Genomic DNA, 16878 nt, shown 5'->3' with positions numbered 1-16878 from the left:
CTTCTTTCTTTTATGAGATCTCAATGGCTCTTCTCATAAACATTACGATGCAAGAAGAGGACGATATCCTCAAAAACATATCTCTCAAAGAAAATTGGCTCTTCGTTGATTTAACTGAGGAAGCTCGAAAAACTATCGAAAATATTTGGTTTATAGGATGCATTTTACCAGCTTGTATTGTTGGTGTCCCAGGAAACATCATCAACTGTGTGGTGTTTTGGAAGCAAGGACTTCAGGATCGAATGAACCTCTGCCTCTTCAGTCTCTCCCTCTCCGATCTTCTGCACGTGATATGTACGTTGACAATGTTTCCGATAACTTCACTTGTGCGTTTCTATAACGATGTGATAGGTGAAAAATATTATATACATTGTTTGACTTCCTTAAGCGGAGTTTCCTATGGCAGTCGCACCTCATCAAGCTTTATTGGTGTGGTCATCGCGATAGAGAGGTGCGTGTGTGTCGTGTTTCCTCTACGTGCCTTGACACTAATACGAACCAGGACAATGTTAATACTACTGACTGGTTCTTTCTTCTTGTTCCAGATTCTTTATATCCCAAACCCACTGTCAGTGAAAGCTAGTTTGAGAAAAAATTCAACCTGTGAAAAGTGGTATTTTGATAGAACACAGTTTTTTAATTACAACAGTGTATATCTTCAACTAATGCAAACCATAGTGCTCGACGTAGCAGTCCCGGTTGCTAATCTTATCATCCTAATCATCTTGTCGACTATCACTATAATGAAGCTGAAAGTAGCAATGATTTGGCGTCAAACATCTGCATTTGTGATCAGGAGCAATGACAATCATCAGGCGTCCTTGACTGCAATGCTAGTTGTTCTGTCTGTTGTACACATCGCAACAATAATTCCTTTTGTAACATGGCAAATTATTTATCTGTTTTTACCCAAACCCTTAACTACGTACTATAATACATTTCTGACATTTAAGGCAGTGACAAATTCTTTTCCAGCTTTGAACAGTTCTATCCATATTTTCATATATTATTTTCGTTCATCCCGGTTTCGACAAATCTTTCGCAAAATGTTTTGTCAGAGTTAAAACGAATTGTATGTAAAAAACGCATCCACCAGGTCTTTACAAAAAGATTGAAAACTGAGCCCAATATGTCTTTACCATTATGTTTTCCTCTCCTCTAGACATAAAAGAAAAATAACTAAAATAAAAGAAAAAGGATCGCTGTTTTACTACTTTTGAAAAAAAGTTCACGTGTGCCTAAGATGTTGAAAATATTTATATTTAAACTGTGGAATAAACTTTAATCTTGTTATCAAACTTGTACTAGTTATCGCTTCAATATTGTATCTTATAAATGTTAATGTAGTAAAGTATAGATTATTCAAAAAATCTTAACTACACGATTCAATGCGGTCGCACATAATTTCAAAATAATAAGCAGACAATGGACAAATTTTACAACGGAGGCAGATATCACAGAGGATAGTCTTCTTCTATGGACAACTGGAGAAACATGTGTCCTTCCAACCTATTGCTGCTTAAAAGACCATCAGAGAAATAACATGACCATCCTTAACAACAAGATCGCAAGGGGTACAACATCAAGTGCCGTGACTAACTAAACTTATTTACTATAGCATCTGTGCACCAGCCAGGCCATCCCCTGCTTTAAAAACCCTTTAGGCAATACGATGTCGAAGACTTGTTCCAAACACTCTCTGTCCCCTTTTTTCCAAATTCCAACGACTGCCATTCGTCAATAAGTTTTGACATTTTTCTTTATCAACGCTTTTCTCGAAGAAAATTGTTAGTTTCCAGAACTTTGTTTTGAGAAAAAAATTAATGTCCCTTCTTAATGAGCATATTTAAGTCTCTGTCGTCACCCGTAAAAATACGAATTCCCACGAACAATTAAAATGGCAAGTTCCTACAGCAAACACCGAATGATCAAGAAGTCACGAAGAAGGAGGACAAATTATTACATTGATACCAAATAAGCTCAACATACATTATATTAAATAAAATATGGATTTCACAAAACATGTGGATATATCAACGGAGAATCACAAAGAGAAGAAAACGTAGAAAAAGTACTCCCGCGAACACACCAACACAAGCAAAACCACAGACATGAGCAAATACTTTCTAAACCACACATACATGTGCGCACGTTTGTTTGCACATTGATGAGTCGGAAATGTAAACTGCGTACAGAATTTATTTTTAAGTACATTGTGAATAACCGTTCAAATGGGCTGCCGTCGATTTTCTTGCTATTTACAGAAATAACAGCACAGTTTCCAAGTCTTATCAAAGATACTTTAAGACATATTATGTGCAAGAAAAGCATGTGTCGATAAGCCATGTATATTTTTAGATTATTGACACAAATTTATAGAGTGGGAAGCGCATAGACTACAGTCGTACCAAACAGTATCAAACAGGTAGCGCGTTCTTTTCAAGTTCGAACAAGGTGAGCTTGTGGTCCTGAAGTTGTCTCAGTTGCCCTTTGATTGAATGTTTTATAACAAAAGAGTTCCGACTTTCTCTTGATTCACAGAAAACTATTTACACTTTATGTTTTTAAATCATTCATTTCGAGTACAAATTCTATTGTTGTGATACGGATTTTAAGCTCGCTATTTGCGGCACTGACCATTTAGTTTTAACAACAGTGCCATAATCAATGCAAAAACTCTGATACAGAAAAAATGTAGCAGCTGAAATATCTTAATTTCCTTAATAACCAAAAGCAGCTTCTTGAAAGCAGAAACAATCTTTAGAGATAATTCTCCTCGATAAAGTATAAATACTACTCTTCTATTCATTACTGTACTTGATAGACTATTAAGGGACAATGTCTCTCTCTCTCACACACACACACACTCGCAAAAATGCATATTGAGAGGAACAATTTCTTTCCTTACGAACAAGACTTCATGGAGAGTTGTTTCTGTGTGACTGTTAATCTTATGAAAGTAATCACAAAAAACAATCGTCAAAAAAACTGAGAAATCGTGATGTAGTTTTGCATCCAAAATAGCATGCACCAGTAAAGTGCTCAGCAAATTGACTTGACTAAAACATTTGTAGATACACATAGTCTTTGACATTTTCTTTTTTTAGCTTTGTCTGCAAAACTGCGTAAATTGTCATTACGCCAATTTATAAAAATGAGCTTTTTAAATAGTAACACGAGTGCATTTTTTACTTTATGAACAAGATTATGAAACATTTTCTTATACGTCTGCTAATATAAAGGAGTATTATCATACAATAATGTTATATAAAAGAGACTGTGAAACAATTACTTCTTTCTATCAGCAACACCACCCAGAGAGAGGTAGCCAGGACGGAGAAGAAGGGATTGCTACTCATCAGAGGAAGTAATCACGTAGAACAACAACAACAACAACAACAACAACAACAGATCTGTTAGAGAACCTAAGGACATTATTTTGTGTTTCCTACTACAATCTTCTCTGCTGAGGAGAACTCAATGGCTCTTCGTGCAAGCAGCTCAACGAAGGAAGAAGGCGATCAGCTTTAAAAACATGTCTTGCGAGGAAAACTCGTTCTTTAACGATTTTACTGTGGGAACTCGCAAAACTATCGAAAATATATGGTTTTTAGGGTATATATTACCGGCGTGTCTTGTTGGTGTCCCAGCAAACATTATCAACTGTGTTGTGTTTCGGCGGCAAGGACTTCAAGATCGAATGAACCTCTGTCTCTTCTGTCTGGCGCTCTCGGACATTTTGTACTTGTTGTGTCTATTCACAATATTCCCAATAGCTTCAGTCCTGCGTTACTATGACGACAAAATAGGAGAAAAATATTACATACAATGTTGGGCATTGTTAAACAGTGTTTCGTATGGAAGTCGCACTTCATCAAGTTTTATCGGTGTTGTAATCGCGATAGAGAGGTGCGTGTGTGTCGTGTTTCCTCTACGTGCCTCTACACTAATACGAACCAGGACATTGCTCATACTACTGACTTTTTCTTTCATCTTGTTTCAACTTATTTTTATTACCTACCCGCTTTCGTTTCAAGCTGTTTGGGCAAAGAAGATAGAATGCGAAAACTGGTACTTAATGAGGACGCAGTTCTTTCTGGACAATAGGATCTTCATTCATATTGTACAAACTGTAGTGTTCGATGTAGCAGCCCCTGTTGTTAAGTTTCTCATCCTAGTCATCACGACCACAATCACCATAGTAAAGCTGAAATTAGCTATGAAGTGGCGTCAACAGTCAACAACTGTGATGACAATTAATAGCAATCATCAGGTGTCCATTACTGTCATGCTGGTTGTCGTGTCTATCGTACACATCGTGACAATGGTTCCTTTTGTAACATGGCAAATAGTTGATCAGCTTACACCCGATCACCTAAATACGTACTATAATAAATATCTGACATTTAAGGCAGTGGCAATTTCTTTTCCAGCCTTGAACAGTTCTATCCATATCTTTATTTATTATTTTCGTTCGTCCCGATTCCGACAGATCTTTCGCAAATTGTTTTGTCATACTTAAATGCCAATCAATTCCTAAAACTAATACACGAACTGCAGAACGCTTGAAGATGGACCTTAGCATGTCCTACAAAATTATGTTAGACTCGTTACTTGAAGATCATGATCCTTTTTTTGCTGTCTTGTAGATATGAAATAAAAGAATTTGTAGTCCTTTACGTCTGTTTAAGATATTTTATTCTTGCTATGAATGTGGTACTAGTTATAGCTTAAACCGTTTCAATGGTATATAAATGACATCAAATATAGTAAAGTAATAATCCTTTAAAATTTATGTAAAATACATGATTTAATACGGTTATAAGCAAATAAATGTAACAATGATCCTTGCTGTTGCAAAGTCACACATGCAACAAATATCCCTCCTACAATGCATAGCCGAGGACACTACACATTATTACAGTAAATCGTGTTACAATGTATTACAAATTCCTTAGTAGGTGTCGCGTGTCATGATTTCGTCTAGGTCTGCATCTCTCTCAGCGCGGGGGGGGGGGGACGCTCCTGTATTGGAGAGGTAGCTCACAGCAGACGACAGTTAACGTTTGTTTTCAGGCTATTTTTGTCCGGTTCGCGGGAAGAGGTCAAGGCCTTCGCCCGTTGTCTGTAGCAGCACCTGACGTCACAGTCTTGCTATGTCACGTGAGGTCTGCTCGAGGGCTGTGGCGTGTTGCATAGCACGTAGCGAATCGAGCGAAGCTAGCCTAGCGAATCTAGGGGTTAGCGAAAGCTAGCGGTCCCTGTGCAACGCAGTGTAGCCGGAAGCCAGAGTTTCAAGATGGCCGACTTACGGCGAGGTTTGAGTGAAGTCTTTGTTTTGCAAGCTACACCCCGCCGTGCTGTAGCCAAGCCGTCGCAAATAAATATCGAGCTTGCGGCCCACCTGTCCACTGAAAGTAAATCAGGACAGTAATGAAAATTCCAATGCCCACATGATTGGTTTCGTCGAAGTCATCGTTCCAGGATACTTGACATACCAGTTCAAATCTTCACTTCGAATGTTGCCGGACGCCTTTGATGTAAGTTAACGTAATAAAATAAAGTAAAATGTAATAAACTTAATGAAATATAATAAAATGCCAAAATCAATTTTAAGGATGTGAACGTCCAAGATATATATATATATGCATAAATGTATCCACTACACATATCTATAATAATGCTCTCAAACACAATAAACACAAACTTTCATAGAAATCTTTTGTGAAATTTTTCAGGCTCTCCAGGCTTGGATTGAGCCTCATCTGCCACAGCAACGTGGTTCAACAATAGAACAAAGCTGCTTGCCACCTTGTGGTTACTGGCACCAAAATCACCCTCCAGAATATATTCACCTATATTTGCCATACCACGTCTATAGCAAAGCATCCATCATCAGTGTCTGCTTTCTCTTCCACAACATTTATTATTTCATTATATAATTTGAATATTTTGCATAAATATCTCTTGCATTTGTATCGACACCCATAATTTCTTTCCCCATGCAAATTGAGGTCTACATGTCTTTGTGTCACCATCATTAATAAGTTGTCCACCATGTGCATATATTATCTATGTGCATTTATATTTATGATTGGTGTGATTTTTGCAGTTGTGCTTATATGTTGTCTACATACTGAAGTTGACACAGCAGCAGCAAAGTATTGTCATACACCATATGGCTGTGTATTTTTTCATCACTGTGTACAGTTCTCTCCAGCAACCTTTATTATTTCCATTGCATAATTTGAATTTTTTATACATATCTCTTGCATTTGCATCACCACTATGATTTGTTTTATTCGTGTAAATTGAGGAGTGTGCGTGTGTTTAATTCCTGTCACCATCCTTAATAATTTGCTTTGTCACCAGATGCATGTCATGTTCTGTGCTTTTCAAATGAGTGTCACTTTTTGTGTTTAGCTTTGATGCAACATTTTTCCAGTTATAATTTCTCATTTGATTATCATGTAATGTGTTTATCATATAATAAATTTTCATTTGATTTTACTAATTCATGGTAGAAACAAGTGTGCTTCATTGTGTACATGATTATCAGGTAAATCAGGATTTTTTGGTTTTTAACGGTCACAGTGAAAAAAAAAAACCATTTGTAAGGGCCTGTAAGTTTTTTTATTTAGTACTAAAATCAAGACAGTGACAATATCCTTTATTCAGTAGGGTCGTACTAATAACCGATACTGGGAGAGGTGAGGAGTCTCCTGAGACATTCCTTGCTGTTCTTGCTTCTTTGTAGGGTGGCACATTGCTGGGTATTGGAGATCTCGGAGAGAGTGTTTACTGAAAAATAAATATTAATGAATTATGACCAAGATATGGGCATGGAAAACCCAAATATGTCTAGCCTGTATGCCCATGATAACTGCTCTTGCTGGAACAGTGCATGAATACAAAAAGGTCCTAACTGAGCTTTTTACATATCTAGACTCATCTCTTTGTGGCAGAACAGACTTTTGTCACTACCCTCCCCAAATACCTGTAGGAAAAGAAGCATTAAACAATTAATACTTGAACTGTCAAATGTTTTACTAAATATGGCTATACTAAAATTATGCTTTACTTGCTTATTTATGTTATAAATGGTTCACTCACCTTTTACACTCCCCAGTGATGATGATGTCAGTGGTGGGATGAACAAAGGGTCTCCTTCCAAGATTTCAGCCATTCTGGAATAGAAATTCCATCGTGATCTTCCCTGGCCCGTTTTCTTGTTGAAATCTGATATAGCTTAGTACCTGTTGGGATACAAGTACCAAATATGCTTACATATCATTATGTATCCAGACTAATTTCACACGGCTACCAAAAAATCTCTACTAAAGCTTGGTTGATACTGGTGGGGTCTTGTTTACAGGTTAAATGAATGAATTGTGGTCACAAATAAATAAGAACTTGCACAACCTTAAAAACCTGCGATGTTTTGTTTCTCAGATCTATGGAAAAATGTTGCACTCTAAGACAGAAAGCCAATGATTTTGTAGGAACTCACCATATTTTTCATATTGCTCCATTTTTCTCTCAAGTGCTGCTGGAGCAAAGTGGCATCCTGAGGCTGCCATTTCCGAAGCAATCCTCTTCCATACCTCTATTTTCAAGTTGGAATTGCAAATTGTTCCTTATGTTCGGCATAAGTGTCCATGAGGAAAAGTATGCCCCCTTGGTCCATTGATTTCCCACATTCATTTCTGTTAAAATATTAAATCAATTAATCAGGAATAAAAACAGGAAAATAAAAACCAGAATAACATAGTGATATGTTTAGTAAATGCAACAGTATCAGATTCAAACTTAAAGCTTTGATTCTAAACATCAAAGAATAGGGTAGTTGTACTATTTTATTCTGTTGGAAGGATAGTTCAATAATGTGCACAATATTTTCATAGCTGGGTTATTTGTGAAAATAATTAAAGCCTTCCATTATAACAGCTCTTCATGGCATTTATAACACTGAAAAATTACCTTTATCACCACCTTCAGCCTTTTCATAACTTGAGATAATAAATTTTGGAACTAGAAAGCAGAAAATTAAAACACACACACAAGAAGCCGGTACACGCGGAGACTGCAGATTGGAGGATACTGTCGGGGCTACAAGTTGTTATAAAATTACTCTCGCTAAACATGTGAATATTTTGTCAACTTTGATAATAGGGTATTTTAAATAGCAATCGCTAAAAGACACCACTTTGTACACGGCCTTAATCGTAAAGCTCGTACTCGGCAAACGCCAATCCGACTACACATTGTCTAAAATTGCTCCCGCTACACAAATAAATATGTTTCCACATAAATAATAGAGTATTTTTATTACTTATCATTAAAAGATACTTACCACTTTGTATCCGGTCCAATACTCCTTTTTAACGGGAGCATCAAAGAAACTCTCATCTGCAAACTTGAAACCGACAACAATGTCGGCCATTTTGAATAGCAAGCGTAGGACCTCCAAAGGCCGCTAGCTTTGCTACGCTAGGGGTCTAGGTTCGCTAGCTTGTAGGGGCGCGCTCTTTACACTTCCGGCTAGATTGGCTAGCTTCGCTCGATTCGCTACGCCTATGCAACACGTCTCTGGTCGCTGCTGGTGGGAGATTTTTTTACCAAGGCGCTGAGTAGAGCGGAGAGTTTTTTGAGAAGACGGCTGCAGTCTGGGCTGTGACATCTAGTGTCTACGTTTCTTCTCGGGGTGACCGTCGGTCATTAACATAAGCCGGGCTTTTTGTGTATGTCCGGGGTGCACGCCCTTGGTGTGTATTTACTGTGTACTTCCTGTGTATACGTGCTGTGCGTGCGTGCCTTGTGTCCTGGCTCCACCTACTTTTGTTCGACGAGCATTCGTCTGAGATATAATCAACCATTCTGCACTTCTTCATTTGTGACGTCTACGTCTACGGGTTCTACGCCTGCATTCAGAAAGGGAACTGTACTGTGAACAGCTCCTGAGACTGTGTACTAAGCGCCTCAAGCCCCTGTTCTGTGTTAAGAATTCAAGACTCAGGGGAACTACGTTTAACTGACTGTACTGGGCTGCGGTGCGCGATTTTTTTTTTACTGCTGTGTTACAATTTGTGCGCGTTTGCGCTTCGTTTTTATTTTCTTTGCGGGGGTGCAGTACCTGGTTGTTGGTTTGTTTTCTTCGTTTTTTTTTTTTTTTGTGAGTACTCGCATCTGTATTTTCTTTTTCTTGGTTTTATTAGGTATTTGGGTGTTTGGGTATATATATATTTTTTTTTGATTAAACTTGTGTCGTTCTTTCCGTCCTTGTCTTGGTCTTCGCTTGGGCACGGGTTCGAGAAGTAAGTCGCATCCTGCCTCCGGCTGAGTGACTGAGCGTGTGTGGCCTGTTGTGTGAGTGACCTTGAGCGTGCTCCGTGGACGCTGGGGGTGGTACGCGACAGTAGGTAACAAAGCTTCAGTTTGTTAAAGAGTCGCGCACGTCTTTACAAAAGACAGTTTATACAATATGATACAGAGTCACACAACCTTGTACTACGTCAAAGAGTTTTGTTAATTAAAAAATTAAAATAACTTGCAAGAACATAAGTGAGAAAAGGTGTGTTTTGCTTGTTGTTGTATATAGTTTACTGGCAACGCAAGGTTCACAGGGGACAGGCTTTTGCTTGTGGCAGATGTCTAACATCATGTTTTTTATTTCATTTTCTGGCGACACATTATCGACCACAAAGTAGACAATAATGACAGATTTCGATTACAACATACACAGTTTTTACGTTGCTAGGTCTTTGAATTTGAATTAAAAGGGAAAGCGTGCCTAAAACAGAGAGATAAATCAGGACTCACCAAGCGGGAGAACGGATGATTTACAATACCAAACATATTCAACGTACGTAATGTTATATAAATACAATTATAACTACGTGAGGGGGATAGAAACAAACTGTTGTCATGTAGCAAAATATTATTATCGCCTAAAGAAACACAAGCAAACACACACGCAAACCTACATTCATGCACTAACTCACGCATCACACACACTCAAAACCCACAAATAGAAGACGCACCATCAACAGAAAAGAACACCTTTGACCTTACATAACAGCGAGTTTCCTATCACACCCACCTGAATCTTCCTTTCTTACTTTGTTTCTGCTTTTCCTTTCTTCACGTCTTTTACCCCTCCTTTGTATCCCTATATTCCCCACTTTCCACGCTGCCACATCCTTTCTTCCATATCCCCAGATTCTTTCGTTTCACACTGCATATATAGTAGAAGCACGTTTACATACCCATATACTACCAAATCTGTACCTTCCAGTCAACGCAAAGACCTTTCTGCTGTTAAATTCATTATGATAGAATATTTTTCATATAAATTTTATTCCGAGTGCGTGTTTCCTTTTTTATATTCAACGACACTAAATCGCCAATGCATTGAAATTTGAATTAAATTAGTTAAACTATGTTAAGTAAAAAAAAAATTTCATTTTTAAAACAATAGCTTTGGATGTAACTAAACCTTTATTAGGACCCTTGAGTTATACTTACAAATGTATCTGCTTAAGCTCTTCATTCCATTACAGTTTACAATCAAGAGCAACATCATGATTTGAACATAAAGTATATCCTTGTCTGGTGTTTCTACAGATTCCCACCCCGAGGTCATGGATTGCCAGCTGGATAGTGAATCCTCTAATGTTATTGCATTTTCACAGAGTCATTTCTGTGTGTGTGAGTGCACGCGCGCGGGGGCGCCCCAAGTCAGCAATTCTAAAAGTAAACTTTGGAGACTAGAGTTGAAAGATCGCACATTCTGCTTCACTTAAACGTAAAGATTTACCTGAGCATTACGAAATACTTGCTGTTAAGCACGCTTGATGTGAAAAAGGGCTAATGCCTATGAAGTGTTTAACAAACTTACGTGTATGATTTTGTAAGTAAATAGCACAATCCTGAAAAATTCGGAACCTTTTTCTCCTTGATTTACCGGCACTTTCTCAAGTATTGTGATCTTGTTTAACCAACGTTCTCTAAAAGGTCCAATATTTTATCCAGAAAATACCAAAACGTTCTGTAAATAATTTTTAAAAATATCGTATTAAAAATTACCTAATCCCAAATTCTTTATATAAAGGTAAAAGAAGGTTGACACGTGCAGTAAACACGTCAACTAGGAATTGCCGTCCTCAGAGGAAGTCAGTACACCCAGCGTGACATCGCTTATAATTTTTCGCTTGTATTTCCTAGGTGGACTCTAAATGGCTTCCATTTTTAACATTTCAACTTTACAAAAGCATGAGGTGGCGACAAACTTCTCTCCGGAAATTAACAGGCTCTTTGATGATTTAACTTAGGAAACAAGAAATTCCATAGAACGTATATGGTGTATAGGAGTTATATTGCCAGCTTGTATTGTTGGTGTCCCAGCGAACATCATCAACTGCGTTGTGTTTTGGAGACAAGGAATTCAAGATCGAATGAATTTTTGTCTCTTCTCTCTGGCCGTCACAGACTGTCTGCACTTGGTGTGTACTCTGACAATATTTCCAGTGAGTTCCTTCTTACACTTCTTTGACGAAAACTTTGGAGAAAAATATTATTTGGAATCTTTGAATTATATTGTCAGTGTCCTGTACGGCAGTCGTGCCACATCTGTTTTTATTGGTGTTGTGATCGCAATAGAGAGGTGCGTGTGTGTCGTGTTTCCTCTACGTGCTTCTACACTAATACGAACCAGGACAATGCAGATACTTTTGACTTGTTCTTTCTGGTTGTTCCAACTTCTTTATATTCCAAACACACTTGCAAAACAAGTTTCCTGGACAAAGAAGAAAACAATCGAAAACTGGCACTTTGTAAAAACAGAGCTCTATAAAGTTAATGGGATTTTTTTCAAAGTACAAAATGCATTGCTCGATATTACTTGGCCTGTTGCTAGTTTTGTCATCCTAGTCGTCATGACAACCATAACTACACTTAAGCTGAAAGTAGCTATGGCTTGGCGCCAACAGTCAGCAAGTGTGACAAGCAACAATGTCAGTCACCAGACCACGTTGACCACATTACTGGTTGTTGTGTCTCTTGTACAGATCCTGACAATGGTTCCTTATGTAGCATGGCAAGTTTTCTACTATATTCTGCCTGATCCATTAGATAACTACTACAATCTATACGTGGTATTCAAAGCAGTGACTAATTCGTTTACAGCCTTGAACAGTTCTGTCAATATCTTCATTTATTATTCTCGTTCATCCCGATTTCGCATAATTTTTCGCAGTATATTTTGCTTCACATGGAACCAAACTCCTAAGAAAGACACTCAAGAATCGTAAGGAAAGTTTAAGGTGGGACGTTTAAATTTGTTGCTACCGTTGCTTAATTCTTGTGTCGTGTGAGTTTCCTTTAAATGGTTAAAAATGATGTGATTTTGCATTTAACATTTCATAATTTATTTAAGACAATTAAATTATGTTATACTTAAACTTAGAAGAAGTTATCTAAGGGTAAGTTTAAGACTGTCAGCATTGTTGCTGTTTACTCCAACAAGGGCACCAGGTCCCTGGCATCAAAGCTGAGTATCACAGACAGTTGTCTTTATTGTAGGCTAATACAGTGGTCCTCAAAGTGTGGTCCGCGGGCATAAGTCAGGTGGTCCGCGGCTGACAGTCGTCATATGTCAGCAAAGTGATGTTTAAAGTGATGCATTCCTCGCATTAACATTTTAATTACAAAGAACGAGGTACATAGTTTTATGTCAACATATTACTATACTACTGTCACAGAAGTACATTTAGTTTTGAATTAAAATGAAACAAAGGCGGCAATTTAAATTTGAAATTCATAGTACAGTGATTTTTAGGCCTTGGTGGTCCGCCATAGCTTTTACTTAAGTAAGGTGGTCCGCGGTCCGAAAAACTTTGAGAACCACTGGGCTAATAGATGTAATTTTAAAAAAAAGGGTCAAAATTTCATTCACTGGCTTTGGCCGCTACGTCGGGAATAACTTAAAAAAGATTATTACGCAGTGTTACATTACGCAGTGTTACAGTACATGACGTTGCTATGGTTTATTGTAAAGCTTTACGTTTGATATTGTTACACAAGATTTCACATTTCACAGATAATGAGAGTGTTATAGTGCATGATGCGGTGTTACAGAATATGACACTGCATTACAACTCGTAACACATTTTACTGTTTGTTACACGACTTTACATTCCATGTACACGTTGCATTAAGAAATGTATTAAATGAATAAGGAGAAGTAACTCCGAAGCAGGTGTGACGGATGTGTCTGATGCACTATTGTATATTTGCTGGTTAGAATTGTGAGAAACTTGAAAATTTCTGTAAAATACAGGATTTAATACGGTTATAAGCAAATAAATGTAACAATGATCCTTGCTGTTGCAGTGTCACAGAACTTCGCACTACGTCAAAGAGTTTCATTAATTAAAAAATTAAAATTTTCTCTGCAAGAACATGAGTGAGAGAAGGTGTGTGTGTGTTTTGCGCGTTGTTGTATAGAAATTACAAACCTCGCATGTTTCACAGGGGGCAGGCTTTTGGTTGTGGCAGATGTCTAAACTTATGTTGTTTTTTTTTTCTTTTCCTGGCAACATATTACTGACAACAAAGTATACAATAATAAAAGATTTCCATTACAAAATAGAGACTTTTTTTCGTTGCTAGGTCGGGTACAGATGTTTGAGTGGAGCCAGAAAGATAAAACATACAAAGACACTGTAAACAGACTCGACATAGTAGCAAGTGTTTTGTCTTGAGCAAAAAATAGGTGTGTTCTTCTTGTATGTGCATGTCCCTGTCTAACAACCAATAATTAATTTGAATTAAAAGAGAAATCTTACCTACAACAGATACCAAATAAATCACGACTCACCAAGCAGGAGAGCGGCTGATTTATAATACCAAACGTACGTAATATTATATAAATACAATTATAACTATGCTAGGAGGATAGAAACTGTTGTAGCAAAATCGCATGATCGCTTACACAAACACAAGCAAACACACACGCAAACCTACATTCATGCACTAACTCACGCGTCACACACACACACCAATGTAAGCTCTTTTGTTTGCTTATTGATAAGTGACAAAGGTAATTTGGATTTTGGATTTTTCAAAAAACGCACACTGTGCCACGTCGATGGTCGGCAGAGAGCGACTCTTTGCTTGCTATTTGCACAAATAATTGAAAACATGCGGTATATTATCAAAGCTAATTTACGACACGGTATTCCTTACGCCAGCTTTACTTTCTGGTTATTTATATATTAAATTTGATACACAGTAGGAAGCGTGTAGACCACATTCTTATGGTTGAACTTTCAACGTTATTTGAGAAACTTTGTTAAAAAGAAAAGTGTTGTCACTAACACAGTAGAGGGCATCACCACGGCGTAGATGGAGGCACTTAGGACTCAAAAACAAGAAGTAGAAAGCAGAAGAAGACACCGTTAACAGAAACCAACACCTTTGGTTTTACATAACAGCGAGTTTCCTGTAATACCTACCTGAATCTTCCCTTTTTACATTTGTTACTGCTTTTTTCTATACTCTCGTTTTTTACCCCTGTTTCATATTCCTAGCTTTCTCACTTTCCACACTGCCAAATCACCGCTTCCATATCCCCAGATTCCCCCGTTTCACATTGCATATATAGTAGAAGCACGCTTACATATCCATATATTAGCAAATCTGTACCTTCTAGTCAACGCAAAGACCTTTCTTCTGTTAAATTTATTACGACAGAATATTTTTCCATATAATTTTTAACCCGTGTGCGTGTTTCTTTTTTTTAATATTCAGCAACACTAAATTGCGTATATATTTAAATTTTAATTTAATTAGTTGTACTATGTTAAAATAATAAAATTCCTTTTACAAATTAGCTCTGGATGTAAAAAGTGTTATAAATCGGATGCGGTAAAATAAAAACCTTTTATTAGGTCCTTTGAGTTAACCTGACAAATGTAGCTGCTTGAGCGCTTCAGTCCATCACTGTTTACAATTAAGACCAACATCGTGACTTGAACATACATTATATCCTTGTCTGGTGTTTGTACAGGTTCCCACCCCTAGGTCATGGGTTGCCAGCCTTCACTGGATAGTGAATCCTCTAATAATACTGCATTTTCAGTGTCGTTTCTCTGTGTGTGTGTGCTCCAGCGCCATTTCTGCAATTCTGAAAGTAAACTTTGGAGACTGCAGTATAGCTAAGAGATTGCACGTTCTGCTTCACTTAAATGTAAGAATTTACCTAAGCATTTGGAAATACTTGTTGTAAAGGACGTTTGAAGAGAGCTAATGACTATGAAGTGTTCAACAAACTTACCTGTACGATTTTGTAAGTAAATAGCACAATACTGCAAATTTGCAACATATTTCTCTTTACTTTACCAGCACTTTTTCCAGCAATGTTATCTTGTGTAAACCACGTTATCTAAAAGGTCCAATATTTTATGAAGAAAGTACTAAAACAGTTCTGTAAATAAAAATTATTTTTAAAAATCGCATTAAAAATGATCCAAACCTGAATTCTTTATATGAATGTAAAAGAAGGTTAATATGTGCAGTTCGACAGAAAACATGTAAACTAGGAACTGCCGTCCTCAGAGGAAGTCAGTACACCCAGTGTGACATCGCTCATAATTTCACTCTTGCATTTGCTAGGAGGACTCTAAATGGCTTTTCTTTTTAACATTTCAGTTTCAAAAGAGCATGATCTACCGACAAACTTGTCTTTTGGAAGTAACAGGCTCTTTGATGATTTAACTGATGAAACAAGAAAATCCATAAAACGTATATGGTGTATAGGAGTTATATTGCCAGCTTGTATTGTTGGTGTCCCAGCGAACATCATCAACTGTGTGGTGTTCTGGAGACAAGGAATTCAAGATCGAATGAATTTTTGTCTCTTCTCTCTTGCCTTCACAGACTGTCTGCACTTGGTGTGTACACTGACAATATTTCCAGTGAGTTCATTCTTACATTTCTTTGACGAAAACTTTGGAGAAAAATATTATCTGGAATCTTTGGATTATATTGTTGGTGTCCTGTACGGCAGTCGTGCCACATCTGTTTTTATTGGTGTTGTGATCGCAATAGAGAGGTGCGTGTGTGTTGTGTTTCCTCTACGTGCTTCTACACTGATACGAACCAGGACAATGCAGATACTTTTGACTTGTTCTTTCTGGTTGTTTCAAATTTTTTATATTCCAAACACACTTGCAATACAAGTTTCCTGGACAAAGAGGAATGCAATTGAAAACTGGCACTTGGTAATTACAGAATTCTATAAAAATAATGGGATCTTTTACAAAATACAAAATGCATTGCTCGATATTATATTTCCTGTTGCTAGTTTTGTCATCCTAGTCGTCATGACTATCACAACTATACTCAAGCTGAAAGTAGCTATGGCTTGGCGCCAACAGTTAGCAAGTGTGACAAGCAACAATGTCAGTCACCAGATCACTTTGACCGCAATACTGGTTGTTGTGTCTCTTGTACACATCGTGACAATGGTTCCTTATGTAGTATGGCAAATTTTCTACTATATTCTGCCTGATCCATTAGATAACTACTATAATATATACATGGTATTTAAATCAGTGACAAATTCATTTACAGCCTTGAACAGTTCTGTCAATATTTTCATTTATTATTGTCGCTCATCCCGATTTCGCATAATTTTTCGCAGTATATTTTGCTGCTCATGGAACCAAACTCCTAAGAAAGACAATCTTTAAAGAATTGTAAGGAAAGTTTAAGTATTGCCACTTTTTAATAAAGACGCGATATAATTTCTAGTGAGAAAAATTTGCTTAGATTAATACAGTGGAACCAATTGAAAACGTTAAATTTGTTGCTACCTTT

General features: G+C 37.3%; 2 long non-coding RNA genes across 2 annotated transcripts; one reads left to right on the top strand and one right to left on the bottom strand.

Annotated features, from left to right (window-relative positions):
* Positions 1-6746: 6746 nt before the first annotated feature.
* LOC112566453 lies at positions 6747-8591 on the bottom strand. Its single transcript, XR_003099593.1, has 4 exons — positions 8354-8591; positions 7511-7706; positions 7114-7187; positions 6747-6801 (listed from the first exon to the last, which is right to left on the bottom strand). It is a non-coding gene; the product is annotated as an uncharacterized LOC112566453 (long non-coding RNA).
* A 2645-nt stretch (positions 8592-11236) lies between these two features.
* Positions 11237-13604, top strand: LOC112565536. The gene is made up of 3 exons (XR_003099432.1): positions 11237-11525; positions 12254-12320; positions 13390-13604. It is a non-coding gene; the product is annotated as an uncharacterized LOC112565536 (long non-coding RNA).
* The last annotated feature ends 3274 nt before the right edge of the window (positions 13605-16878 follow it).

Source organism: Pomacea canaliculata, linkage group LG6 (assembly GCF_003073045.1).
Source record: "Pomacea canaliculata isolate SZHN2017 linkage group LG6, ASM307304v1, whole genome shotgun sequence".
Taxonomy (NCBI): Eukaryota; Metazoa; Mollusca; class Gastropoda; order Architaenioglossa; family Ampullariidae; genus Pomacea; species Pomacea canaliculata.
This window is presented reverse-complemented; position numbering and strand designations above follow the sequence as displayed.